At 47.5% G+C, this 27,397-nt stretch overlaps 1 protein-coding gene across 2 annotated transcripts in view; it reads right to left on the bottom strand.

Moving 5' to 3' along the window:
* Positions 1-6,051, bottom strand: part of LOC137417749 (interferon-induced protein 44-like) — a 195,503-nt gene extending 189,452 nt beyond the window's left edge. For both annotated transcript variants that reach the window (XM_078770709.1, XM_078770714.1), the window contains exon 1: positions 5,936-6,051. The gene's annotated coding sequence lies outside the window, so the exon portion shown is untranslated. The remainder of the gene's footprint in view (positions 1-5,935) is intronic.
* Positions 6,052-27,397: the final 21,346 nt, after the last annotated feature.

The following is a 27,397-nucleotide window of genomic DNA, read 5'->3' as shown; positions in this document are numbered from 1 at the left end:
GACACACCTTCAACAGCTCTCCCTACCTCTTCCACCTCTTCCACATCTTACCCTACCCCTCCTCCCCCCTGTTCTGTATCTGATGCTCCCCCTTCCTCTTCATTAACGGTATGGACCTCAAACATCCGGGGCCTTCGTTCAAACTTAACTGATCTCTCCATACAGGTTGCTTCTGTCAAACCAGACGTGATCTCCTTAACAGAAACTTTCCTCCTTTATGATGTCTCTGATTCCATAGTATCTCTCCCGGGCTACTCCCTCCTCCGGTATGATAGACCTGAGCCTCGTCCTGGAGGCGGGGTTGCTATCTTTATCAAAAACTCTCTTCCTCACTCGCCCTGCACTGCACTCTCTCCACCTCACCCCCAGGAATACCTCTGGCTACGGCTTCCCCTTCGCTCCCACCTCTTGTTCATATGTGTGTTGTACCGTCCACCAAACAGTGATGACTCCATCTACATCTCGCTGTCTGATGATATGGACCAACTTCTATCTACTCATCCCAACTCTCTCTTCCTCATATGTGGTGATTTCAACTGTCATCATGCCAGTTGGCTGGGTGTGGGTACCTCTCTCACCAGCCATGGCTCCTCAGCAAAGGACTTCTGTGACTCACTGGGACTGACACAATCTGTCAATTTCCCGACCCGGATCTCAGTCAACGGAACATCTTCTCTTCTGGACTTGGTTATGACTAACTTCCCTGAAAATGTCTGCTGCTCTTCTTCTGCTCCGATCGGATCATCTGATCATGTCCTTGTTAAAGTGGACATCTGACCATCCTCAGGGAGCCTGCTCAGCGTCGACGAGTCTGGCATTTCACTCAGGCCAACTGGCACGGTCTTCAAGCAGCCATCAATCATCTGGACTGGTCTCCCATCTCTACCACCTCTGACATCAACTCATCCTGGGAATTCTTCCAAAGTAAATTGCTCTCTCTCATGCACAGATTTATCCCATCTCGTCTTCAGTTGTCATACCCTTCCTCCCATCCTTGGTACACGGAATCTTGTGGTGAGGCTGTTGCCCAGAAACAACTTGCCTTCGTCTCCTGGAAAGCAAATCCAACGGAAGGAAATCTCATTTCCTTTCACAAAGCCCGAAACAAGTGTGTGTCCACCCTCAGGAGAGCCAGGAAACAATATCTCTCCGTTCTCAAGACCGAACTCTCTTATCTGTCTCCCTCTTCCAAATCCTGGTGGCGTCTGGTCAAATCCGTTTCTGGTGTTTGTTCCCCCTCCATCCCCTCCCTTACCTCAAACGGCTACACAGCTGACTCTGCACGTGAAAAAGCTGAATGCCTCAACTCTGTGTTTGCCTCTAAATCTTGTGTCCCAAACCCATCCCTCTCTGTACCCACCATACACAGTCGGACCCTGCTGCTCCTGGACTCCGTGTCCTTTCCTCCTGACAAGGTGGAAAAGTTTCTGTCAACCCTCGACTCTGATTCTGCAACTGGACCCGACGGCATCAGCCCACGGGTCCTAAAATCCTGCTCTGCTGCTCTATCTCACCCTCTCTCTGTTCTCTTCACCCTCTCTTTTGCTCAAGGTCAACTGCCATCTGCTTGGAAATCAGCCAACATCACCGCTTTGCACAAAAAAGGTGCAAAAACAGATCCTAGCAACTACAGACCAATCAGCCTTCTCCCAATTATCAGCAAAGTCATGGAATCCATCATTGCTTCGGATATGAAATCTTTCCTCTTCTCCAATGGCTTGATCTCTGATCATCAATTTGGTTTCAGACCAGGTCACTCTACTCTGGACATGCTGCTTCTGCTGTCTCAACAATGGATGGAGGTCCTCAATGCCAAAGAGGAAATTAGAGCTGTCTCCCTCGACATATCACATGCCTTCAACACGGTCTGGCACCCCGCTCTGCTCACCAAACTCTCCTCCTTTGGTATCCATGGAAATCTCCACACATGGCTGGCGGACTTCCTCTCTAGTCGTCGTCAACGTGTGGCCCTGAATGGGTTTCTCTCATCTCCTCTTCCTGTTCAGGCTGGAGTTCCCCAAGGCAGTGTTCTGGGCCCCGTGCTTTTTCTGGTCTTCATCAATGATCTCTCTGACTCTCTCGAAAATCCTCTCTATCTCTTTGCTGATGACTCCACTCTCTGCCGCTCCATTCCTCTTCCCTCAGATCGGCAGTCTGCTGCCTCCTCACTCTCTGAAGACCTGGACAAAATCACAGACTGGTCAAACAAGTGGAACATGTCTTTCAATCCTGACAAATCTCACACTCTTACTATGTCTCTCCGAAAAGATCGACTGGACAACCCTCCCATCTACTTTCTCAACAATCCTCTCCAAGAAGTTCTGTCGCTCAAGATTTTGGGTCTCACTATCTGCCATGATCTTTCTTGGGAAAACCACATTTCCAAGCTGGCCTCCAAAGCCAGTCGCTGACTGGGCATCCTCCGTCGTGCGAAGTCCTTCCTCGGCACACCTGAGCTCCTCACCACATACAAGGCTTTCATCCGCAGCTCAATGGAATACTGTTCTCCCCTATGGGCCGGTGCTCCTGCCTCACACCTAGCTCGGCTTCACGCTGTTGAAACCAAAGCTTTCAGAATTATTGGAATCTCCCGCGATGAAGCTATCTCTGAGGGCCTTTCACTCACTCACCGCAGGCAGGTAGGTGGTCTTTCTGTCTTCTACCGACTCCTCTCCGGCCTTGCACCCCCAGCTCTCTCTGTGCTCTGTCCCCCAAATATTCCTACAGGTCCCACAAGATCTGCCAGCAACCCTCTGATGGTTAAACTGCCGAAATCTCGGCTCTCTGCTCACCTTCACTCTTTCATGCCTCTTTTCTCCCGCCTCTGGAACAAACTCCCTCACTCCCTTCAATCCCACTCCTCCCTCCAGGTCTTTAAAACAGCTGTTCACCACCATCTCTTATCTTCCCCCATCCAAAACCTTGATCTTTTCTACCCCCGCTAATTCACCCCAGATCCACCTTGTTTGAAATTCCAACTTCTTTCCTGGAAGTCCTGGCAGTGTCCATATGTTTTATACCTCTCCCACCGCCCCCTTCCCATGCCCCCCCCCCCAAAGCCCTCGCCCTCTCTCAGATCTCTCGATGTCTCCATGTCTCTCGGTCCCTGCTCTCAAATGTTGTGTTTGTGTCCTTCCCCCTCTCTCCCCATCTTGTCTACCGCTCCCGATGTTATATGTTTTATGTGTCGGTTTGTCTTTCTGTGTGATTAATGTTCGCTCTTTGACGAGCCTCGATCTTGTATACAAAAAAAAAAAAAAAAAAAAAAAAAATGCAACAACCCTTGTATACCCCACTGTGAAGCCAATCATCAAATGCACCTGTCCGTACATTTTGCCACGCCACCTATGATATAATCCTGTTCTTGACTTCTTGCTGCGACACACAATCAGTGACATGGTTCTTTCAACAAATAAATCACCAAAGTGTAAAAGAAACTCACCAGATTGATATACTGAGTTAAGAAAGTAAACCCAAGTCAAGAAAAAAAATATAATCCATATTAAATGCCAAGTCTGTAGTTGTTCACTTTCAGGTTGGTCACGTGTATACTTTCACAACTGATGCTCATTTCGGAGAAATCACAGCCTTGGTTAAAATAAAAAAAATACCTTCATCAAACTGGACCATCCACATTCTGACATTTCGATGCCACACCTCACCTAATCAATCATATACTGTGCAAATAAATGTATTTTCAGTGCGGATGAATCAGCTGTATGATAATAGCGTGGACGTGCTCAGTAAACAAACTTAGTTTCAATGTATTTATTTGTTTCATAAATTTCAGCACAACTCACAAAAGACAGACAAAGTTTTATGATGGGAGTTATTATTCCAGTGTGTCTGCCAGCACCCATTTTCAAAAAGTTTGAGGAGCACAGTCACTGGATCATCCACAAAACCACCAACAGATTCTCGACCATCCCAATCGACCAAGCCCATGAACAAAATAATGAAGCGGTCAAGGGTTCTGGGGATGCAGTCGGTCAGACTGAAAATCCTTCAGCCTTCAGGAAATGGATGGTCTCAGTCTCAGGGACTGAACAAGCAAGGTTACTGAAGGGGTTTGAAGAGGACAACGTCCCAAAAGATAAAGACTCAGATTGTGGTTATCATCATGAAGGGGATTTTCCATACAGAGAAGTTTCAAGGAGCAGGCTGTGAGTCTGGTTCATGGCATCAATGAGCTGGGAAACCTTTTCCTTGATGACAGTGATGAGTTCCTGGCATTAGACCCACGGAATGTTTTGGATGAATTTGTGGTGAACCACCATCTGTGGTTTTTCATGGGCTTTTCTATTAGTTCAGTTGGTCATTGAAAATAATTCTGTGCAGAAAGTATTCAACCCCATGACATTTTAGCTCCACCACGACCTTCCATACATCTTAAAAATATTCATCTTGCTACATCGATACCCCTCAAACAAACCTCAAGTATATCAGGAAAGAACAATATGAGAGTTACAAGATAAACTTGAAGAATGATTCACACCATTTATAAACTAGAACAGCACTCGGTAGAGCACACATCGAAACAGTTTACATTTTGTACTCGGTGGAGCGCATATCTAAACAGTTAACGTTTTGTACTCGGTAGAGCACATATCTAAACAGTTAACGTTTTGTACTCGGTAGAGCGCATATCTAAACAGTTTACGATTTGTACTCGGTAGAGCGCATATCTAAACAGTTTACGTTTTGTACTCGGTGGAGCGCATATCTAAACAGTTTACGTTTTGTGCTCGGTGGAGTGCATTTCTAAACAGTTTGCGTTTTGTACTTGGTGGAGCGCATATCTAAACAGTTTACGTTTTGTACTCGGTGGAGCGCATTTCTAAACAGCTTACGTTTTGTGCTCTGTGGAGCGCATTTCTAAACAGTTTACGTTTTGTACTCGGTGGAGCGCATATCTGAACAGTTTACGTTTTTTACTCAGTAGAGCGCATATCTGAACAGTTTACGTTTTGTACTCGGTAGAGCGCATATCTAAACAGTTTACGTTTTGTACTCGGTAGAGCGCATATCTAATCAGTTTACGTTTTGTGCTCGGTGGAGCGCATATCTAAACAGTTTACGTTTTGTACTCGGTAAAGCGCATATCTGAACAGTTTACGTTTTGTACTCGGTAGAGCACATATCTAAACAGTTTAGGTTTTGTACTCGGTAGAGCGCATATCTAAACAGTTTACGTTTTGTACTCGGTAGAGCGCATATCTAAACAGTTTACGTTTTGTGCTCGGTGGAGCGCATGTCTAAACAGTTTGCGTTTTGTACTCGGTAGAGCCCATATCTAAACAGTTTACGTTTTGTAATCGGTAGAGCACACATCTTAACAGTTTACGTTTTGTACTCGGTGGAGCGCATATCTAAACAGTTTACGTTTTGTACTCAGTAGAGCGCATATCTAAACAGTTTACGTTTTGTACTCGGTAGAGCACATATCTATACAGTTTACGTTTTGTATCCCACTAATAGGCTGGGTCTGGATTCAGACCTGAAACAGAATCGAATCAGCTCGTACTTGTCACCTATCCAACTCATCCACCTAGTTTTGTCGTAACTAGTCCACAACTTTTTAAAATATCATGCTGTATATCGTTTTTGATCCCATCTCTCAATTGTGAAGAATCACTTTTTAAAAAATTAAAATGATCGTATCAGGCAGGACCTTATCCAGATCTTCACCAAAATATAATCATTTCGTCCTTGGCACACACCCAACCTGTCCACCAAATTTCGTCTGAATTCCTCCACAACTTTTTGAGAAATACTGCTCACAGACAGACAGACATGTGTGAAAACATAACCATCCACCTTTGGTAAGAGTAAACTGCACCAACGATTAATAAAATTTAATCGGGTTAAACTCTTCAGCCTACAGAGTCAAAATTGTTTCAATTAGAATAATGAGGGTTGACAAATAAAACCTTACCAAATATTGACTTTTGTTCACCAGAGCTGCTGTGAGTATACTGATCGAGTTTCGGGTTATTATATAGTTGTTCACATTCAGGTTGGTGACGTGTATACTTCCACAACTGATGCTCATTTCGGAGAAATCACAGCCTTGGTTAAAACTAAAAATACCTTCATCAAACTGGACCATCCACATTCTGACATTTAGATGCCACACCTCAACTAATCAATCATATACTGTGCAAATAAATGTATTTTCAATGCGGATGAATCAGCTGTATGATAAGAGCGTGGACGTGCTCAGTAAACAAACTTAGTTTCAATTTATTTATTTGTTTCATAAATTTCAGAACAACTCACAAAAGACAGACAAAGATTTATGATGGGAGTTATTATTCCAGTGTGTCTGCCAGCACCCATTCTCAAAGAGTTTGAGGAGCACAGTCACTGGGTCATCCACAAAACCACCAACAGATTCTCGACCATCCCAATCGACCAAGCCCATGAACAAAATAATGAAGCGGTCAAGGGTTCTGGGGATGCAGTCGGTCTGACTGAAAATCCTTCAGCCTTCAGGAAATGGATGGTCTCAGGGCCTGAACAAGCAAGGTTACTGAAGGGTTTTGAAGAGGACTTCCACCCAAAAGATAAAACTCAGATTGTGGTTATCATCATGAACGGGATTTTCCATACAGAGAAGTTTCAAGGGGCCAGCTGTGAGTCTGGTTCATGGCATCAATGAGCTGGGAAACCCTTTCCTTGATGACAGTGATGAGTTCCTGGCATTAGACACACGGAATGTTTTGGATGAATTTGTGGTGAACCACCATCTGTGGTTTTTTACGGGCTTTTATATTCGTTCATTTAGTCATTGAAAATAATTCTGTGCAGAAAGTATTCAACCCCATGACATTTTAGCTCCACCACGACCTTCCATACATCCTTCCATACATAAAATATTGTTGCGGTTCTGAGAATGTACATATATGATCATTAAAGGTTAAAGGTTTGCCCCCATAGTTAGCCCACATGCAACACGTAGGCCACCTTAGAACATTAGTTATGTCATAGTATATGTGAGAATAAGGCCATTCCCATTAGTGATACCTGCGTTGTGTAAAAGAAATAATAAGCTAACGTCCCGTTCATTTTGCGGCCCACCCTCCAAATCGACCTCGTTGGGCAGCATCCATCCCTGATTCGGCTAATCCACCTCATCACTAGATCATGAAAGGGTTTTCGCTCGAAACCAGCCACATGCCACGAGGTAGGCCTGGAAAGGGGAAGGAACGCGAGGTCGGGGTGTGGCCACGTCAAGAAGCACGTCAAAGGCGGAGATGGTGAGAGTCAACAACCAACCAGGGCTCGGGTGAAATGGCGTGAGGGGCGTGGTAAGAGCGTGGCTGGCAAGTACCAGAGTGTTCACTGGGCGGTGCTATATAAACGTGCGCACAAAGCCCTTCCAGAGGACTGATGCAACTGCACTCGTGCGAAAGGACTGCCCTTGTGAGAGAACTGTATAACAGGACAGGCCAGAAGGAATCGTTGTATGAGAGCTTGCAAAGGCCTCGTGAGGATAGCGCGTTGGGAGAGGACTGCAGCGGATACGCGCTTTGAAAGAGCACGAATGCTATTGGACTTGCATTAGGGATCGCCTATTGAGCGGTATTGGGAGCGCATATAGCGCGAGTGCATTTAATACGCACGCGACCGTGGTCGCCAGTAACCGCCAGCCAGCCGTGCCTTTCGCCATGTAACTGTCCGCTCCGCATAAACGACCCACGGGGAGCTTCTGCCGCTCTAACCATCTGCTTCACGGTACGAGTCGGGGACCGGAGTGAGCTGCCTGGACGTCATCATCCCGTGACCATCAACCCGACCACCTACATCCCCGTGTGAGTGTGTCTGTGTGTGATGGGCCTGTTTGTCCAGGGATAAGTTAAGACTGTATAAGCTTCACTGTGTGTTCTTCTTCTCCTTCCTGTACAAATTATTAGTAAACCAATCTGTTCTTCCTGTTTCTTCCTAATTCAACCGTATCAGTCTTTTCCTCCATTGGGTAAGCGTGGCACAATTCGGAACCGCTCAAATCGGGTTAGTTCTTGTTAACAGCTCGGATCACGGCTCGCTATCGCTCGGCGTTTCCACTACAACCTTGATTCGGGCGGGGTTATTTCCTTGCTTCCTGGGAGGCGTTGGTAATTAGGTATTAGGAATTTGGCCTACGATCCTTCCCAGCGCTGACCGGAAGGAACGTCATAGCCCCAGATCAAGTCGGCTAGTAAAAGACAAGGGGATTAATCCCCCCTTGGTAAGGGGGAAGGCCGGCGAGAGATCCGCAACATTTGGTGTCAGGGAAGTGGGATTGGACCCGAAGTGCGCATAACGCACTCAAAATTACGAGCGGCCGAAATTTTATTAACATACAAATTAAGATCGTGCCATGGATATCCAAGATGGTCGGATGCCGGTGGGGGTAAATGAGATAGATGAGGGAGAAGAAGTAATAACCCAGGACCCCCGGGAAGAATTGGGAGAAATAGAGGAGGAAGCAGTAGAGGTAGCAGGAGCAGAAGATGGCGACGCCTCACACATGGCGACGAGGGCCGCGCCTGCTGCGCAAGTGGGGGTGGAGGGGGGTAGACATGCAAGCCTTCATGGTGCAATTCATGGCGGGAATAAAAGAATTGAGTGACAAATCCACCAAAGAAATGAAGAACGAAATTTGGGGACTAAGTGATAACATCAATAAAATATATGGGAGGATGGATGTCCAAGAGAAAAAGATGGATGCATTGGGCGGTCAATTGAAAGTAGAGGGGGACAAATCAAGGGCAGATAACATCAATAAAATATATGGGAGGATGGATGTCCAAGAGAAAAAGATGGATGCATTGGGCGGTCAATTGAAAGTAGAGGGGGACAAATCAAGGGCAGAAAGGAAAGAATTGGGAAATCAAATTGGGGGATTGAAAAATGATGTGGGAGAAATGAAAGAGGGGTTAGTGGGGTTGGAAAACAGGATGGGCACCCAAGAGAATCAAATGGAAGAAATGAAGGATGGGTTAAAAGGGTGTGGTAACAGAATAGGATGCCAAATGAAAGATATGGAGAAAGAAATAGAGCGCAGGTCAAGTGGGAAGGTCGCATTGGTACGCGACGAGGTAACGTGATTTGAGAAGTGCGGGGAAAGCGAGCTAGAGCAGAGCACAGTTACATGGACTGGTATAGAAATCGCGACACGGGGTATAGAAAAGCCGACGGCCGCCGAATTGGAAAGTTCTATTTTATGTGCGCCAGCGGTCATCGAGCTTAATAAGGAAAAATATATCATCTATCTATAATTCCACTAATCTCTGTGTGTATGTATGTATGTATGTATGTATGTATGTATGTATGTATGTATGTCTGTGACCGCTGTTTCTCGACAACCATGGGTCCGATATACTTTAAACTTGCCAGGTATATTGCTGGGGACCCGAGGATGTGCCTTTTCAAGGTTTCATATTAATCGGACAAGTAGTTAGCGAGCTATGTCCAAAAAACGATTCAACCAATCAGAGAGCAGCGAGCTATCACGTGTGCCGAACGTGGCGAACAGACTCTGCCTCGGACGGCACATTTGAGAGCGTATTCATTTATTTCACGTTGGCAAACTATGTTGGCGTTAAACTATGTTTTAAAACTAATTAAAACTACTTTGCGACTGTGCACGCTATGGCGATTTCTTTACCAAACTCCGCAAGCCGTTCGCTTTGGACCAAACCATTTCATGTAAATAGAGGGGGGGGATTGTCACCGTACTCGCAAGCCGTTCGCTTTGGACCAAACCATTTCATGTAAATAGAGGGGGGGGGATTGTCACCGTACTCGCAAGCCGTTCGCTTTGGACCAAACCATTTCATGTAAATAGAGGGGGGCGATATAATTTTAGATATATATATAGTACGGGCATGCCCTAGTAGTGGAAATTGGGGTTGAGGGGACGGCAGAGTTAGTACATGAATTGAAGAAAAAAATGGAATGTACTCAAAGTCTGCATTCGCATCGTGATGTTGTGCTGCCCAACACCAATGGGAATTTGCAGGCGCTGCTGTGGAAAAGGGTCCCGAAGGTAAGTTGTGTATGGCGCGAAAAGGTCCGGTGCGAAAGTGTTTGGCGCGAAAATATTTTTCGCACGCTTAGGATCCCAACGTCACCCGGGCGCTTGTGGAAGGTCTGTGGTGAGGTGTACGAAAGCGAATGGCGCGCGTGTGAGAAAAAAGTGTGCACCGAAGCACGGGTGTGTAACAGGAGAGTGTGAAAGTGAGAGTGAGTGCACAACAGAGTGTATGTGTGAAGAGTGTGATACAGAGTGTGCAATGGTTGTGGAGAGTGTGCGGGAGTGCACACCAGAGCCGGTGATTGGGTGTGCAATAGAGTGCACACCCGTGAGTGTTACGGAGTACGTAACAAAAGAGAGTGCGTCAGGATGTGCGCAAGATAAGTGTGTAATGGAGTGTGCGAGCGGCATGAGTGCACCTGAGTGGTGTGCACCTGAGTGTGGAACGGAAGAGTGTGCACGAGAAAGTGCAATACCAGAATTAAGGGAATGCATGGAATGTATGAGAGGCACTGGGACGCCTTGGTGTGGAACGAGTGAGAAACGGGTCGCGTGGTGTGAGAATGCGATTCGGGCATCGACGCAGACTGGGGCAGCGTTTAGCGCAACAGATAACCGACACGACTCCTTGGGGCGTGGTGCGCTTTGTGTGCTGCGGAAGCCGGCGGGGATCGTTGCCGCGGTGGTGTCGCAAGGAGCGCCGTGCACGATTTGTGCCGGGCCACGCCCTGTATGGTCGGTGCCGCGTCGTAAAGGCGAACGGTAAGGTTTGAAGGGGGGGGAGGCGAGGTCGGACCTGCGCCCCCTAGCGGGCATGGTGCTCCGGCCGGGGGAGGTTGGGCCATCGTGCCGGAGACCGAAAGGCTCCACGCGGGGATGGCGCCTGGAACCTCGGCCCAAGTATGGCTCCTCCCCAGAATCGAAAATGCCGGACGGACCCAATCAACAGCAGACTGACCAACCCGCATGCATTGCTTGGCTTTGCGAAGCCGAGCTGTGACGAAAATGTATTCCCACCCAACGAGGCTCGAGAGTAGTGGACAAATGGCGATAGTGATGGCGAATGGTACTTTACCATTCACTGGGGCACATGACCTGTAGTTTATGGGGTTTGGCATTTTGAACTAGACGAGGGCGGGCCAGGATATTGTTACGGATTTAGAAAGATGACCATAGGAGACCAAGATTTATGTCGAGACATTGTACAAGTAGTGGGGACGTAGTCAGATTAGGTGGATGTTAATGACGAGGGATTGCTTTGTGTAAGGGAAGACAGGGAAAGCACTAGTATTAGAGGGAAGCAGCGAGTTAAATGATGCTGTGAGTGTGGAGAAATTGTGTGTGAGTATGAGGATGAGCTTTAGGCACAAATGAGGAATTGAGAATGAGAATCTTTGTGGTGAGAGTGAGCAAATGAGGCATTGGTCGAGAATGGTTGTGTGTGTGAGAATCTGTATTGGTGAACTTGGTGAAATGAGGCATTGGTCTGGGATGACCGGAGAAAGTGTATGAGTGGAGTATTGAGGGCAAGTGTAAATGTGTTGAGTGATTGACTTGCATGGTGTGCAAGTGATGAATAATTGGTGTGTGGAGTAAATGGTGTGTGGAATGAGTGGGGTGGAGTGCATGGTGCGAAGGAGTGGATGGGGGAAGATGGACCCCTTCACGAATACCCGGGGAGGGTAGTTTAAAGTTAGGTAGAGGGAGTAGGTAAATTTATTGGATATTGACATCTGTGGTGCAGGGAGTAGCAAGTTGTTGCTTTGAGGGGTGCATGAGTGAGTGGAATGTCTGGGTGTGTGGGCTAAATTGGTGAGTATGGTTAAATGGGCACTCCGCCACTGGTAGTCTGTCAGCCAGGTGAGGCTGCAGTTAGGCTCTGGGAGCCAGGTAGTGTTCAGTGTAGAGTTCAGTGGGGCCCAAGGATCCTAAGGGAGGACCCGGGTAGCCCAATGCCAGAGAGGGCATCAGCGGGGTGAGAGAGCCAGGAGGGCCTTCCCTGAGTTAGGGTAGTTGAAGGAGCATGGTAAGCTCGGGTGGCGACTTCAGTGATGGAGGTGCGCAGGTAAGTAGGACCTGCTAGTAGAGCCACACGACCCAGCCCCGAAATTGTGCGAAGGCACAGATGGAAAAAATGGAGGGAGTGAGACCCCAAATTTGGTAGAGCCCCACAGGGTAGGTCAATGGGCATTGGTTTTTAGAACCACATAGTGTAAAGTGGCCAATTGGATTGGCAGGGCAAGACCCCGGGTAGTGTAAAGTGAGTTAATGTCAATTAGAGGATAGCTAGGATCAGAATCTCTTCGCACCGTACACATCCACTCACCAAGGTGACAGGACACCACACCAGGTTTTGCAGATGTTTGGAATGAAAGACACATCATGATGTGGGTGAGACATTGTGTATATTCCATCCCTTCCTTCTTGGGAGGGATTGGCTGACGAATTTGGTTTAGAGGGAAATATGGGAGACAAGACGGTAGAGACGGAATTTGTAAAGTGTAAATATGGGGAGGGGCAAGGGTAGTGTAGGTTGACATGGGGGGTGACGAATGGCTACGGACGAGCTTTCTCCGCTCGCTATCCCGTGCTCCTCATGTCGCATTGCCTTGTGATGACGTGTACACTTGCGCCATTTCCCCCGCTAACCTCTGCTTTGTCTTTCCTCCCCACCCATGCACCCATTATCTTTTGTTGAGGGGAGGGTGCAGGTACCCTGAGCTGTGCGGCTGCACCTTTGCACTGCACCCTGCTGCCTGTTGCCTGCACTGGTGCACATATGGACCACACGTTCTGTGGCATGGCACCTTGGCTGGGGCAGACAATTGTGGCAAACATGATCTTGCCCTGCGGACCACTGTTTTAAGTGGCTTCGATGCCATGCAGTCGGACCACCTAAGTTGGCCCTGCTGGCCAAAATTTTAAAAAGCGGACACAGTTTGTGCACTTTTTATTATTCCAGTGTGCCAGGAAAAGAAGATATCCAAGTTTATTATGGCACACCGAAAACGAAGCAAGAAGACGCCGTGGCCCAGCCGCCAAGCAAGCACAAGACATCATTGTTTGTTTTTTTGTTTGTTTGTTTTTGTATACTGAATCGAGGCTCGTGAAAGAGCTAACATTTACTTCACAAACAAATCAACCAGACAAACAAAATATATAAAAACAGGGAGCAGAAGACAAGATGGGGAGAGAAGGGGAAGCACAAAAACACAACATTTGAGAGCAGGGAGATGTGTGGAAGGGAGATGGCTTGGGGGGAGGAGGCGTGGGAAGGGGGGGGGCGGGGGTGGGAGAAGTATAAAACGCAAGGACACCAAGGACTTCCAGGACCGTCCTCACGTCCTCTTTTGTTTTTTGTTTTTTTGTATACAGAGTCGAGGCTCGTGAAAGAGCTAACATTTATCAAACAAACAAATCAAACAAACAAGCAAACAAGCAAACAAAGTATATAAAAAGGGGAGCGGTCGACAAGATGGGGAGAGAAGGGGAGGAAGCACACAAACACAACATTTGAGAGCAGGGACATCGGGAGATGTTTTTGGAGGGAGAGGGCCTGGGGGGAGGCAGGATAGGTATAAAACGCAAGGACACCAAGGACTTCCAGGAAGGAAGTCAAAAGTCACCTCAAAAAAGTGGATTTGGGGTGAAATTAGCGGGGGTAGAAAAGATCAAGGGTTTGGATTGGGGAAGATAAGAGATGGTGGTGAACAGCCGTTTTAAAGACCTGGAGGGAGGAGTGGGATTGAAGAGAGTGAGGGAGTTTGTTCCAGAGGCAGGAGAAAAGAGGAATGAAGGAGTGAAGGTGAGCAGAGAGTCTTGATTTTGGCAGTTTAACCATAAGAGGGTTGCAGGCAGATCTTGTGCGACCTGCAGGAATATTTTGGGGACAGAGACCAGAGAGAGCTGGGGGAGCAAGGCCGGAGAGGAGTCGGAAGAAGACGGAAAGACCACCAACCTGCCTGCGGTGAAAAAGTAAAAGACCCTCGGAGATAGCGTCATCGCGGGAGATTCCAATGATTCTGAACGCTTTGGTTTCAACAGCGTGAAGACGAGCTAGGTGTGAGGCAGGAGCACCAGCCCAGAGGGGAGAGCAGCACTCCATTGAGCTGCGGATGAAAGCCTTGTATGTGGTGAGGAGCTCAGATGTGCCAAGGAAGGACTTCGCATGACAGAGGATGCCCAGTCGGCGACTGGCTTTGGAGGCCAGCTTGGAAATGTGGTTTTCCCAGGAAAGATCATGGCAGATAGTGAGACCCAAAATCTTGAGTGACAGAACTTCTTGGAGAGGATTATTCAGAAAGTAGATGGGAGGGATGTCCAGTCGGTCTTTTCGGAGAGACATTGTAAGAGTGTGAGATTTGTCAGGATTGAAAGACATGTTCCACTTGTTTGCCCAGTCTGTGATTTTGTCCAGGTCTGCAGAGAGTGAGGAGGTTGCAGACTGCCGATCTGAGGGATGAGGAATGGAGCGGCAGAGAGTGGAGTCATCAGCAAAGAGATAGAGAGGATTTTCAAGAGAGTCAGAGAGATCATTGATGAAGACCAGAAAATGCACAGGGCCCAGAACACTGCCTTGAGGAACTCCAGCCTGAACAGGAAGAGCAGATGAGAGAAACCCATTCAGGGCCACACGTTGACTACGACTAGAGAGGAAGTCTGCCAGCCATGCATGGAGATTTCCATGGATACCAAAGGAGGAGAGTTTGGTGAGCAGAGCGGGGTGCCAGACCGTATCGAAGGCACGTGATATGTCGAGGGAGACAGCTCTAATTTCCTGTTTGGCATTGAGGACCTCCATCCATTGTTGAGACAGCAGAAGCAGCATGTCCAGAGTAGAGTGACCTGGTCTGAAACCAAATTGATGATCAGAGATCAAGCCATTGGAGAAGAGGAAAGATTTCATATCCGAAGCAATGATGGATTCCATGACTTTGCTGATAATTGGGAGAAGGCTGATTGGTCTGTAGTTGCTAGGATCTGTTTTTGCACCTTTTTGTGCAAAGCGGTCATGTTGGCTGATTTCCAAGCAGATGGCAGTTGACCTTGAGCAAAAGAGAGGGTGAAGAGAACAGAGAGAGGGAGTGAAAGAGCAGAAGAACAGAATTTTAGGACCCATGGGCTGATGCCGTCAGGTCCAGTTGCAGAATCAGAGTCGAGGGTTGACAGAAACTTTTCCACCTTGTCAGGAGGAAAGGACACGGAGTCCAGGAGCAGCTGGGTATGACTGGGTATGGTGGGTACAGAGAGGGATGGGTTTGGGAAACAAGATTTGGAGGCAAACACAGAGTTGAGGCATTCAGGTTTTTCATGTGCGGAGTCAGCTGTGTAGCCGTTTGAGGTAAGGGAGGGGATGGAGGGGGAACAAACACCAGAAACAGATTTCACCAGACGCCACCAGGATTTGGAAGAGGGAGACAGATAAGAAAGTTCGGTCTTGAGAACAGAGAGATATTGTTTCCTGGCTCTCCTGAGGGTGGACACACACTTGTTTCGGGCTTTGTGAAAGGAAATGAGATTTCCTTCCGTTGGATTTGCTTTCCAGGAGACGAAGGCAAGTTGTTTCTGGGCAACAGCCTCACCACAAGATTCCGTGTACCATGGACGGGAGGAAGGGTATGACAACTGAAGACGAGATGGGATAAATCTGTGCATGAGAGAGAGCAATTTACTTTGGAAGTATTCCCAGGATGAGTTGATGTCAGAGGTGGTAGAGATGCGAGACCAGTCCAGATGATTGATGGCTGCTTGAAGACCGTGCCAGTTGGCCTGAGTGAAATGCCAGACTCGTCGACGCTGAGCAGGCTCCCTGATAATGGTCAGAGAGATGTCCACTTTAACAAGCACATGATCAGATGATCCGATTGGAGCAGAAGAAGAGCAGCAGACATTTTCAGGGAAGTTAGTCATAACCAAGTCCAGAAGAGAAGATGTTCCGTTGACTGAGATCTGGGTCGGGAAATTGACAGATTGTGTCAGTCCCAGTGAGTCGCAGAAGTCCTTTGCTGAGGAGCCATGGCTGGTGAGAGAGGTACCCACACCCAGCCAACTGGCATGGTGACAATTGAAATCACCACATATGAGGAAGAGAGAGTTGGGATGAGTAGATAGAAGTTGGTCCATATTATCAGACAGCGAGATGTAGATGGAGTCATCACTGTTTGGTGGATGGTACAACACACATATGAACAAGAGGTGGGAGCGAAGGGGAAGCCGTAGCCAGAGGATATTCCTGGGGGTGAGGTGGAGAGAGGGCAGTGCAGGGCGAGTAAGAAAGAGAGTTTTTGATAAAGATGGCAACCCCACCTCCAGGACGAGGCTCAGGTCTATCATACCGGAGGAGGGAGTAACCCGGGAGAGATACTAAGGAATCAGAGACATCATGAAGGAGGAAAGTTTCTGTTATGCAGATCATGTCTGGTTTGACAGAAGCAACCTGTATGGAGAGATCAGGTAAGATCAGGTAAGATCACGAAGGCCCCGGATGTTTGAGGTCCATACCGTTAATGAAGAGGAAGGGGGAGCATCGGATACAGAACAGGGGGGAGGAGGGGTAGGATAAGATGTGGAAGAGGTGGAAGAGGTAGGGAGAGCTGTTGAAGGTGTTTCAGAGATTTCAGAATAGCTCGGAGAAAGGGAAGGATGGGGCGGACAAAAGGTTTGATGAAAACTTTCAAATTTTGAAATGTGATTGTGCATTTTTTATTGATGGTTGTGCATGACTGTGCATTTTTATTTTTGTGCATTTTGGTGATGGTGCATTTTTGTGCATTTCTGATTTATTATGGTGTATGGTGTATTGGTGCAGTGCATTCTGTGTTTCTCCTTTTCAAAATTTCTATTCTCTCCCACAAAAGAACAGGGCCTGGGTTGTAGTGTTGTAAATAATTAGGATTAGTCTTGTAAATAACATTCTCCCCACCGGCTTTATGTGTAGCTTGCGAATTCTTTCCGTAATTCGGTTAATTGTGGGCGTGAGTCTGATAGTTAGTACACATCGCAGTCGGTGGGACATATCTAGTGTTTAAAACTGTCGCACACAGGGTGTTAGAGTAAATATAGGGGGAAACTACACCTAAGTGTCACACTAATTAAAAAGTAGTCCTGACCCTTGCATCAGAACCGGTCATACTCACATGTGTGGGTTCGGCTCGGGGACGAGCCTGGCGAAGGAGGGGTACAGTGTTGCGGTTCTGCGAATGTACATATATGATCATGAAAGGTTAAAGGTTTGCCCCCATAGTTAGTCCACATGCAACACGTAGGCCACCTTAGAACATTAGTTATGTCATAGTATATGTGAGAATAAGGCCATTCCCATTAGTGATACCTGCGTTGTGTAAAATAAATAATAAGCTTAGGTCCCGTTCATTTTGCGCCCACCCTCCAAATCCACCTGGTTGGGCAGCATCCATCCCGCGCCTTGATTCGGCTAATCCACCTCCTTTGCCAGCAGCGTTCGCTGTTGGCAAGGGTTTTCGCTCGAAACCAGCCATATGCCACGAGGTAGGCCTGGCAAGTGGGAGGAGCGCGAGGTCGGGGTGTGGCCACGTCAAGCAGCACGTCAAAGGTGGAGACGGTGAGAGCCAACAACCAACCAGTGTTCGGGTGAAATGGTGTGAGGGCCGTGGTAAGAGCATGGCTGGCAAGTTCCAGAGGGTTCGCTGGGCGGCGCTATATAAACACGCACACAAAGCCCTTCCAGAGGACTGATGCGAGAGGACTGACACAACTGCACTCGTGCGAAAGGACTGCCCTTGTGAGAGAACTGTATAACAGGAATGGCCAGAAGGAATCGTTGTATGAGAGCTTGCAAAGGCCTCGTGAGGAAAGCGCGTTGGGAGAGGAATGCAGCAGATACGCGCTTTGAAAGAGCACGCATGCTATTGGACTTGCATTAGGGATCGCCTATTGAGCGGTATTGTGAGCGCATATAGCGCGAGTGCATTTAATACACACGCGACTGTGGTCGCCAGTAACCGCCAGCCAGCTGTGCCTTTCGCCCTGTAACTGTCCGCTCTGCGTAAACGACCCGCGGGGAGCTTCTGCCGCTCTAACCATCTGCTTCATGGTACGAGTCGGGGACCGGAGTGAGCTGCCTGGATGCCATCATCCCGGGACCATCAACCCGACCACCTACATCCCCATGTGAGTGTGTCTGTGTGACGGGCCGGTTTGTCCAGGGATAAGTTTAGACTGTGTAAGCTTCACTGTGTGTTCATCTTCTCCTTCCTATACAAATTATTATTAAACCAATCTGTTCTTCCTGTTTCTTCCTAATTCGACCCTATCAGTCTTTTCCTCCATTGGGTAAGTGTGGCATGATTCGGAACCGATCAAATCGGGTTAGTTCTTGTTAACGGCTCGGATCATGTCTCGCTATCGCTCGGCATTGACACTACAACCATGATTAGGGCGGGGTTATTTCCTTGCTTCCTGGGAGGCGTTGGTAATTAGGTATTAGGAATTCGGCCTATGACCCTACCCAGTGCTGACCGGAAGAAACGTCATAGCCCCGGATCACGTCGGCTAGTAAAAGACAAGGGGATTAATCCCCCCTTGGTAAGGGGGAAGGCCAACAAGAGATCCGCAACAATATTCATCTTGCGGGATCAACACCCCTCAAACAAACTTCAAGTATATCAGGAAAGAACAATATAATATGAGAGTTAAAAGATAAACTTGAAGAATGATTCACACCATTTATAAACGAGAACAGCACTCGGTAGAGCACACATCTCAACAGTTTACGTTTTGTACTCGGTGGAGTGCATATCTAAACAGTTTACGTTTTGTACTCGGTAGATCGCATATCTAAACAGTTTACGTTTTGTACTCGGTGGAGCGCATATCTAAACAGTTTACGTTTTGTACTCGGTAGAGCGCATATCTAGACAGTTTACGTTTTGTACTCGGTAGAGCGCATATCTAAACAGTTTACGTTTTGTACTCGGTAGAGCGCAAATCTAAACAGTTTACGTTTTGTATGCCACCAATTGGCTGGGTCTCCATTCAGACCTGAAACAGAATCGAATCAGCTCGTACTTGTCACCGATCCAACCCATCCACCGAGTTTTGTTGTAACTAGTCCACAGCTTTTTGAAATATCATGCTATATATCGTTTTTGATCCCATCTCTCAGTACAGATGCGAACAGAGTAAAGAGTATTCTCTCAGATGGGAACAGCACATAGTCCAGGAAAGGATCAGTATGCCAAATATGGCAGAGAAGCTATTATTGATCGCGCATCCTCCATTCATGAGCCGATTAAGAAGAATGCCATTCCTCTCTTTCGTTGTCCATGGCCAAAATCCAAAATCAAACAAGTGGGAAAGATCTCCCAACTAAAGTGTGGTGCTGTGCACACACGACTCGATTGGCAGAGAGGTAGGCCACAACGCGTTGGTACAACAAGAGTCTTTATTCAAAGCTCGCACTTCAGCACTGGGCGGGCTCGAGCTTAGAGCCCGAATATATGTCCCGAGGCCACGCCTCGTCCCCGGGCGTGGCCGATCGGTCGAAGGGCGGGGCATGTGCTTTCGTTCCCCGCCTGGACGCTCGCGCCACCCACTGGTGCGCGGAATTATTGCCCCTTGTGCCCGCCACAAGTATGCCAAATATGGCAGAGAAGCTATTATTATTGATCGCACATCCTCCATTCATGAGCCGATTAAGAAGAATGCTCTTCCTCTCTTTCGTTGTCCATGGCCAAAATCCAAAACCAAACAAGTGGGAAAGATCTCCCAACTCAAGGATGATGTTGTTCTGTTCGCTCACCTGTACATCATGATGCAGCACAGGGTTAGTGACATGAGTACATTCTTCAGCCATGAGAACCATCCTTTCCCCCTTTCACTATCTGATGGAAAATTGTGCTGAGGAAAGAAATCTGATCTGATGAACATTCTGGCCATAGTCACCCACAATTATCCTCCAGGCTGCTCATCAACTTACAGGATGCTCTTCAGAATGGCTGAACAAACTGTCTGATGCGCACTGTTGACACAGATGTCGTGGTGATTCTCATTGGCAAGTTCCATCACCTGATCACCCTGTGCCAAGATGTGAGCATTTGGGTTGCCTTTGGTATCGGCAAAAACTTTACATATCATCACATCAATGATATCTATGAAGACCTGGGTACGGAGAAATCCCTGGGGCCTCCCTATCTTTCACAGTTTCACGGGATGCGATACGACATCTGCATTCTTTGGAAGAGGCAAGAAGTCAGCACGGGAGGCTTGGAACGGCTATCACGATATGACATGTGCATTTATCTACGTGGCACTTCATCCTTCCACAGAAGTAGAGGTTGGTGCTCAACATTTCCAGCTGCTGGAACGATTCACTGTTATTCTGTATAAGACCAGTACACCTGCAACATGTGGATGAACCTAGAAAGGAGCTATTTTGCCAGAAGGGGAAGACAATGGAGAGACTTCCCCCAACACAGGGTGCAATATTGCAGCACACAAAGCGAGTTGCATATCAGGCAGGAATATGGTGCACCAGTGAGCAGATTGAACAACACACAACTACTCCAGAAGGTTGGGGCTGGACTCTTGATGAGGACAGCCATTAATGGGTTCCTGTGTGGAACATGTCACCTGTGGTCTCCAAGGCCTGCAGTCAACTAGTCAAATGTATCTGCAATATTCAAAATGGATGTGGCGCTAGGTGCGCATGCAGAAAGGCACGTTGGAAGTGCACTGAACTCTGCAGTTCTCACTGTGAGAAGTAGACCAGGAATAAAATGCATGTGCAGTGGTGTGTGATGACAATATACCATCACATTTACAGTTGATATAGTTACAGTCCTTGCAGTATTTTCAGTGACTATGGTACGTTAACAGTATTCAGTTTTTTTCTTCAAGTTTTATGTTCAGTTTCTTTTTTGTGTTCATAAAAATCGTCTGTTGCTTTTCTAAATGGTATAGTTGTATTCCTTGGCCTAGAAAATGTATTGTTGCGGTTCTCTCGCCGGCCTTCTTCCCCTTATCAAGGGGGGATTAATCCCCTTGTCTTTACTGGGCCTGGCGGAACCGGGGCTTGCAACGTCCCTTCCTGACAGCGCCAAATAGGGTTTTGGGACCAAATTCTCGCTCGTACCTAAGTACTCGCGCTGTCATGGAAGCGAGGAGACAGGCCCCGCACGAACCATGTGAGGTTGGAATACGCCGAGCGGTTTGCGTTCACGTGATCTGCGCAGTTATAATTAATGGACCCCGATTCAAGCGGTTTTATTCGTGCCACGCTTAGTCAATGTAAAAATCACAAAGACGATCGAATAAGCAAGGAAGAACAGATTGATTTAATTATTATCCCCACATATATACAGTACAAGGACGAAGAGACACAGAGCAATCCTTAGGCAGTCTTTCTTAATCCATGGGACAACGGGCCCGTCTCACACTCACACGGGGTATTGCAGATGAGCAGGTGTTCCCCAACGTGCCGCGGTGGTCGTCCAGGATCGGCCCGTCCGGCTCTCCATGGTCCCCGGCACGTCCCACGAAGATGGAGGTAGGCGAAGGCAGGAACTCGTAGCATGTTGCTTGAACAAAAGGATATGAGGGCGAACAGTAGAGGGGACTTTTATGGCAAAAGGTGGAACGGCTTTTACGGCAAAGGGCGGTTACTCAGCCTCGTTCACTCGCTTGGCTGGAATGTTCAAGTTCGTTATAAACACGCCTGGCTGCGGCCGCGTATATTCAACGACCAGCTCCTCTTCTTCACTGCCTTGGCGTTGGTTAGCGCACGCGTTCTCATGCGAGGGTCAAGTTCATCAAGCACTACCGGGGCAAGACCTTCCTCTCTCTCCCTCGCAGCAAGTCCTCTGCTTCAAGTCCTGTCCCTCTGCGAGTCCTGTCGAGGGCTTTTGCACAGCAGGCTTTATAGCTACGCCCCTCGAACCCTCTAGAACTCACCAGACTCTTCTCACCACGCCCCCTCATGCCACACTGCTGTCACCACCCTCGAGCTCTGATTGACGGCTTGCGCTTACCGTCAGCTCTGGACGCCGCTCCACCTCGACGCCGCCCCCACCTTCTCAGGCCTACCTCGTGTTAACTCGACTAATGAACAACCAAAATTGGTAGCGGAATGGATTGTGCCTACAGATGTAGAATGGTTGCAGAAGTAGGGCCTATTCTCCTGGCTTTACACAACACAGAACTATCAGAGGAAATGGCCTATTCTCACATATACTATGACATAACTATACTACAAATGGGCCCACATGTTGCTCGTGTGACTAACTATGGGGGGTTGAGGGGCAAACCTTTACCATTTATTGACTCACTGTACATATCTCAAAACTGTAACACTGCCCCCCTCCCTCGTCAGACTCGTCCCCGAGTCGAACCTACACAAGTGGGAACGACCGGTTTTGAGAAAGACTTGGGACTAATTTTTAATTATGTGTGACACTTAGATGTGGTTCCCCCTTGCGTTTTAATCTAACCCCATGTATGCGACAGTTTTACAACACTAGATATGTCCCACTTACTGCATTGTGTAACTAACTCTAACAGACTCATGCCCACAATTAACCGAATTGCGGAATTATTTTCAAACTACACATAAAGCCGGTGGGTAGCATCTTATTTACAACCACAAAACCTAATTATTTACATTTCTATAACCCAGGACCTGTTCTTTGTGGAAAGAAGATTGGAGGGAGAGAAAAGCACATCATCACCAATACACAAAACACATTTCAAATGTCATATTTGCTGCTTGGCTGCTGCATCTTGCTTCCTGCTTCTTGCTTCCTGCGTCGCATCTTCTGTGTGCAATAAAACTTAGTTCTTCTTTCCTGGCACACCAATAATAAAATATACAAAAACCCCGTGTTCGTTTTATTCGCCAGCAGGGCCAACCTTATGGTCCGTCAGCGTGACATTGACGCCACTCAAAACAAGTGGTCCGAAGATGCAAGGTAAGTCTGCAGCAAACGCCGCATAGCAGAAGTGCAAGGCCACAGAACGTGTGGTCCATAATGTAATGTGATGTGCAAGGTGTGTGTGGCAGCAGGGTGCTGCACAAGTGCAGCAAAGTTACAACAAACGAGATGGCAGCAAGGTGCTGTGCCGTTCAGCTGCACAGGTGTACCAAAGTGCAGCAGGGGTGCTGCCAGTTCGGTGTTCCTGCACAACGCCACCTCCCAAATGGGTCCATGGGTGTGGAGGAGAGACAAAGCACAGTCAGCACACGGAAAGGGTGCAAAGGTACACATCAAAACAAGTTAATGCAGCATGAGGGGTGCGGAGGAGCGAGCAGAGCAGACTCGTCCCGACTGTCCGTACCCCCAACGTCGGCTCACACTACAGTACCCGAGCCCTTTCTGGTATTTACAAATTCGTCTCTACGTCTGTCTCCCATATCCACCTCTAAAACAATTTTGTCCTCCAACCCATCCCAAGAAAGAAGAGATGGAATAATACACAATGTCTCATCACGTCTTTATGCGTCTTACACTCTCAAACATTGCACATGATGTGGAGTTCGTCTCCTTTGGCGAGTGGAAGTGGATGGCGCGAAGGGATTTCTCATCCTAACTATACTACTGACATTTACTCTGTTAAACTACCCCGGGGTCGTGCCCTGCCAATTCAATCGGCCATCTTTAAACTATGTGGTTCTAAATACCGAATTCCCCATTGACCACCCTGTGATGCCGTCCAAATTTGGGTCTCACTCCCAAATTTTTCACACTGTGCCTTTGCACAATTTCCGAGCTGGGTCGTGTGGCTCCACTAGCAGGTCTACCGACCTGCGCACCTCCGCCACTGAAGTCGCCACCCGAGCTTACCTTGCTCCCTGCGACTACCTAAATTGGGGAAGACCCCTCCTGGCTCTCTCACCCCTTGATGCCCTCCTCGGCATTGGGCTACCCGGGTCCTCTCCTGGGATCCTCGGGCCCCACTGAACAACTACTCACAACCATAACTGGCTCCCAGAGCCTACCTGCGGCCTCACCTGGCCAACAGACTACCAGTGGCGGAGTGCCCCAATAACCATACACACCAACAAAGCCCACATGCCCAGCCATTTCAGAGACTCATGCACCCAACCAAGCACTTCTTGCCACTTCCCGCACCACAGGTGTCAATATCCAAACAATTTACCTCAGAGGAAATGGCATATTCTCACATATACTATGACATAATGTTACGTGCTCCTCCCCAAACCCGGTCACGGTGTACCTCCGAGCCCCGAGAGGAGTCACGGCAGAAAGATGTGTTATTCTGTGTGTCAAAGATCAATGGTGAAACCACACCAATTGTTACCAACAAACAAGTGTTGTGTTAAGGTCACACAAGAATAACAGCACAAAACAATAGTAATCAATTGTACAACCACTATATCATTCCTATGATGGTACCATCAGTTTCGTACAATATAACTCACTGTGCTCCCAGTGAGCGAAAATAACATTCCCAATGTCTCTATCCCGGCTTCAAGCCAAAGTCGATCCACGCTCCCGCGCTCGTGAGAACAATGTCGTATCAAGACCAGAATCCCGTTTGGTTGACAGTCACACTGCCAAAGATGGGCAAAAGTACCCGCAAGAGGCGTGCCTGGGAAATCACACCTTCGGGTATGGAAGTTCAAATGCTACCTTTACGGCGAACCGCAAATTCCCACTCAAAATCCACGTTACACACACACACACCAGGTTAACGTCTTTATGCGGTGAAATGGTTGAAGCGAGGCGAAGAACCCAGAGCGATGCGAAATCGTGTGCGAGGCAAAAACGGCCAATAGGCCCGTTCTCGAGGCATAACTGCCCTCAAACAACGATTCTCTTCGGAATCAACCGCAAAACCTGACACGCAGGTTTATCTGTCACAGCGATAACAACTCTGTCACAGGAATCCCTTTCCCGGGAAACCTCAAAGTTCACTCGTGACCCCTGTTCGCCAGCGATTCCTCCAGACCTTAAAGCAGCTCAGCTTTCTTGTCGAACTCACTTGCTCCGCCCCCTTTTTTCCTCTTCCTCTTTTCTGTCTGGTTCCCGATCCGGTTTTCGGGGTCTATTAAAACATTAACATTTTTTACCTTTTGAAAACAGTAATCTCTATTTCACGTAAACGATAACAATAATAGTACATGGAACCAAAAATGTTTACAGTGGATGAGAACCACAACAACGGAAGTGACGAATCCGCAACACTTCCGCCCCCCCTCAAGAAAGAAAGTTTGAACATAGTGAAAACTGTTTTCCTGCAAAAACCCTTTTAACAAACAAAAGTAAAACTCACACCCAAATAATTAATTCACGTGAGCAACAATAATTAATATTCCCCCAAAATAAAGCAACAAAACTTCCAAACAACCTGCAGTAATTTCCAAAGTTAGTTCACTCTGGATAAAGCATCAGCAACGACATTGTCCCTGCCCTTTACATGCTCAATTTCCAAGTTGAACTCCTGCAAAGCCAAACACCATCTCATCAACCTCTGATTTTTATTTTTCATTTTTTGAATGAAGGTTAAGGGGTTGCGATCAGTGAAGAGTTTTAACTCTGGATTCTCTTGCACCCCGACTACAGATGAGACAGGTGAGACAGGAACTATTTTCTCCACAGGCCTCCTCTCATAATATTTCTTCAGTCGGGTGACATGACACAGCTGCGGCTTTTTTCGTTGGTCGGGAGTTGTCACCACGTAATCTGTTTCATTAACCCTCCTTTCGATTGCATAGGGACAAAAATACCTAGCCTGTAGTGGCTGACCTGGAACAGGAAGCAACACTAACACTCGGTCCTTAGGACTGAAATTTTGTATCTGAGATTTATTGTCATATCTCAATTTCATTTTATCCTGTGTCACTTTCAAGTTTCTTCTCACAACTTCACAAGCCTTTGCCAATCTGTGCCTAACCGTTGACACATACTCCACCACTGTTGACTATGACTCCTCCTGTAGCCACTTTTCTTTCACCAATTTCAATGGTCCCCGCACTGCGTGTCCAAACACAAGTTCAAAAGGACTGAATCCCAATGACTCCTGAACGGATTCCCTCGTAGCAAACAACAATAAGGGTTTTCCTTCATCCCAATCCTTGTCACATTCAAAACAATACGTTCTGATCATATTCTTCAATGTCTGGTGAAACCTTTCCAAGGCCCCTTGGCTTTCGGGATGGGAGGTACTTGATCTTACTTGTTCCACTCCCAACAGGTGTACCACTTGCTGAAAAAGCGTTGACATGAAATTGCAACCCTGATCAGACTGGATGATCAATGACCATAGGTAGGCCAACCAAAGTGAAAAATTTAATCAAGGTCTTCGCAATAACTGCCGCAGTAATTTTCCTAAGAGGCACTGCCTCTGGGAACCTTGTGGAAGCGCACATGATGGTCAGCAAATACTGATGTCCAGCCTTAGTCTTAGGTAAAGGGCCGACACAGTCAATAATGACTCGGCTGAATCGCTCTTCAAAAGCTGGAATTGGTTTTAAAGGTGCGGATGGGATTTTCTGATGAGGTTTTCCAACCAGCTGGCAAGAATGGCAAGATTTACAGAACTCTGCCACATCACGTCACAATCCTGGCCAGAAAAAATGTACCAATATTCTGTCACAGGTCTTGTTCACTCCAAGGTGCCCGGCCAAAGGTGTCTCATGCGCCAAACTCAATATCTCCTTCCGGTACGGCAGTGGCACCACAATTTGGTAATGAACTTTCCACTCATCATTTGCTGGCACCTCCGGTGGTCTCCATTTTCTCATGAGTATTTCCCCTTTCATGAAGTAACCAACAGGTATCTTCATAGCCTCTTCCTCCTTAACGGCTTTATCAATCAAACTCCGGAGCTCCGAATCTCCATGTTGTTCTTCAACAAGTCTCTTTTGGACCAGCACCGTTTGTTCAACCTCGTTCCCAGATGTCTCCGACGGACACTCCATTTCCTCTTTTGTTCCAGATGCCACCTTTTCCTTAAGTTCCTTGATGTCACTACCTTTCCTATTACCTCTTTCAGAATTTTCCTCCATTACCTCTAAGGAACCCAAATCCACATCGGCTTCCTTCTCCTTCTCTTCAGAGCGCTTCCTACCCCTAGCACGAGTCACTGCACAGGATGGAAAGATACCAGGAATCTCCTGCTCTAACTGTGCTGTGTTATTAGTCCCCTACCGGTGTACACCGGAGGGGACTATAGGTTTGCACGCCGTCCCTCCGTCCGTCAGTCCGTCAGTCCGTCAGTCCGTCAGTCCGTCAGTCCGTCACTCAAAGAACAGTTTTCCGGACTTTTTTTTCTAAACGTTTAATGCTAATGATTTCAAACTTGGCACATGGTTTCCTCATGATAAGTTACAGACCAAGTTCGAACTTCACGACGTTTCGATCATTTTTAACAACGTTATGG

This window comes from Myxine glutinosa, chromosome 1 (assembly GCF_964187855.1).
Source record: "Myxine glutinosa chromosome 1, kmMyxGlut1.1, whole genome shotgun sequence".
NCBI lineage: Eukaryota > Metazoa > Chordata > Myxini > Myxiniformes > Myxinidae > Myxine > Myxine glutinosa.
The sequence above is the reverse complement of the archived record's forward strand: the minus strand, read 5'-3'. Positions and strand labels throughout refer to the sequence as shown.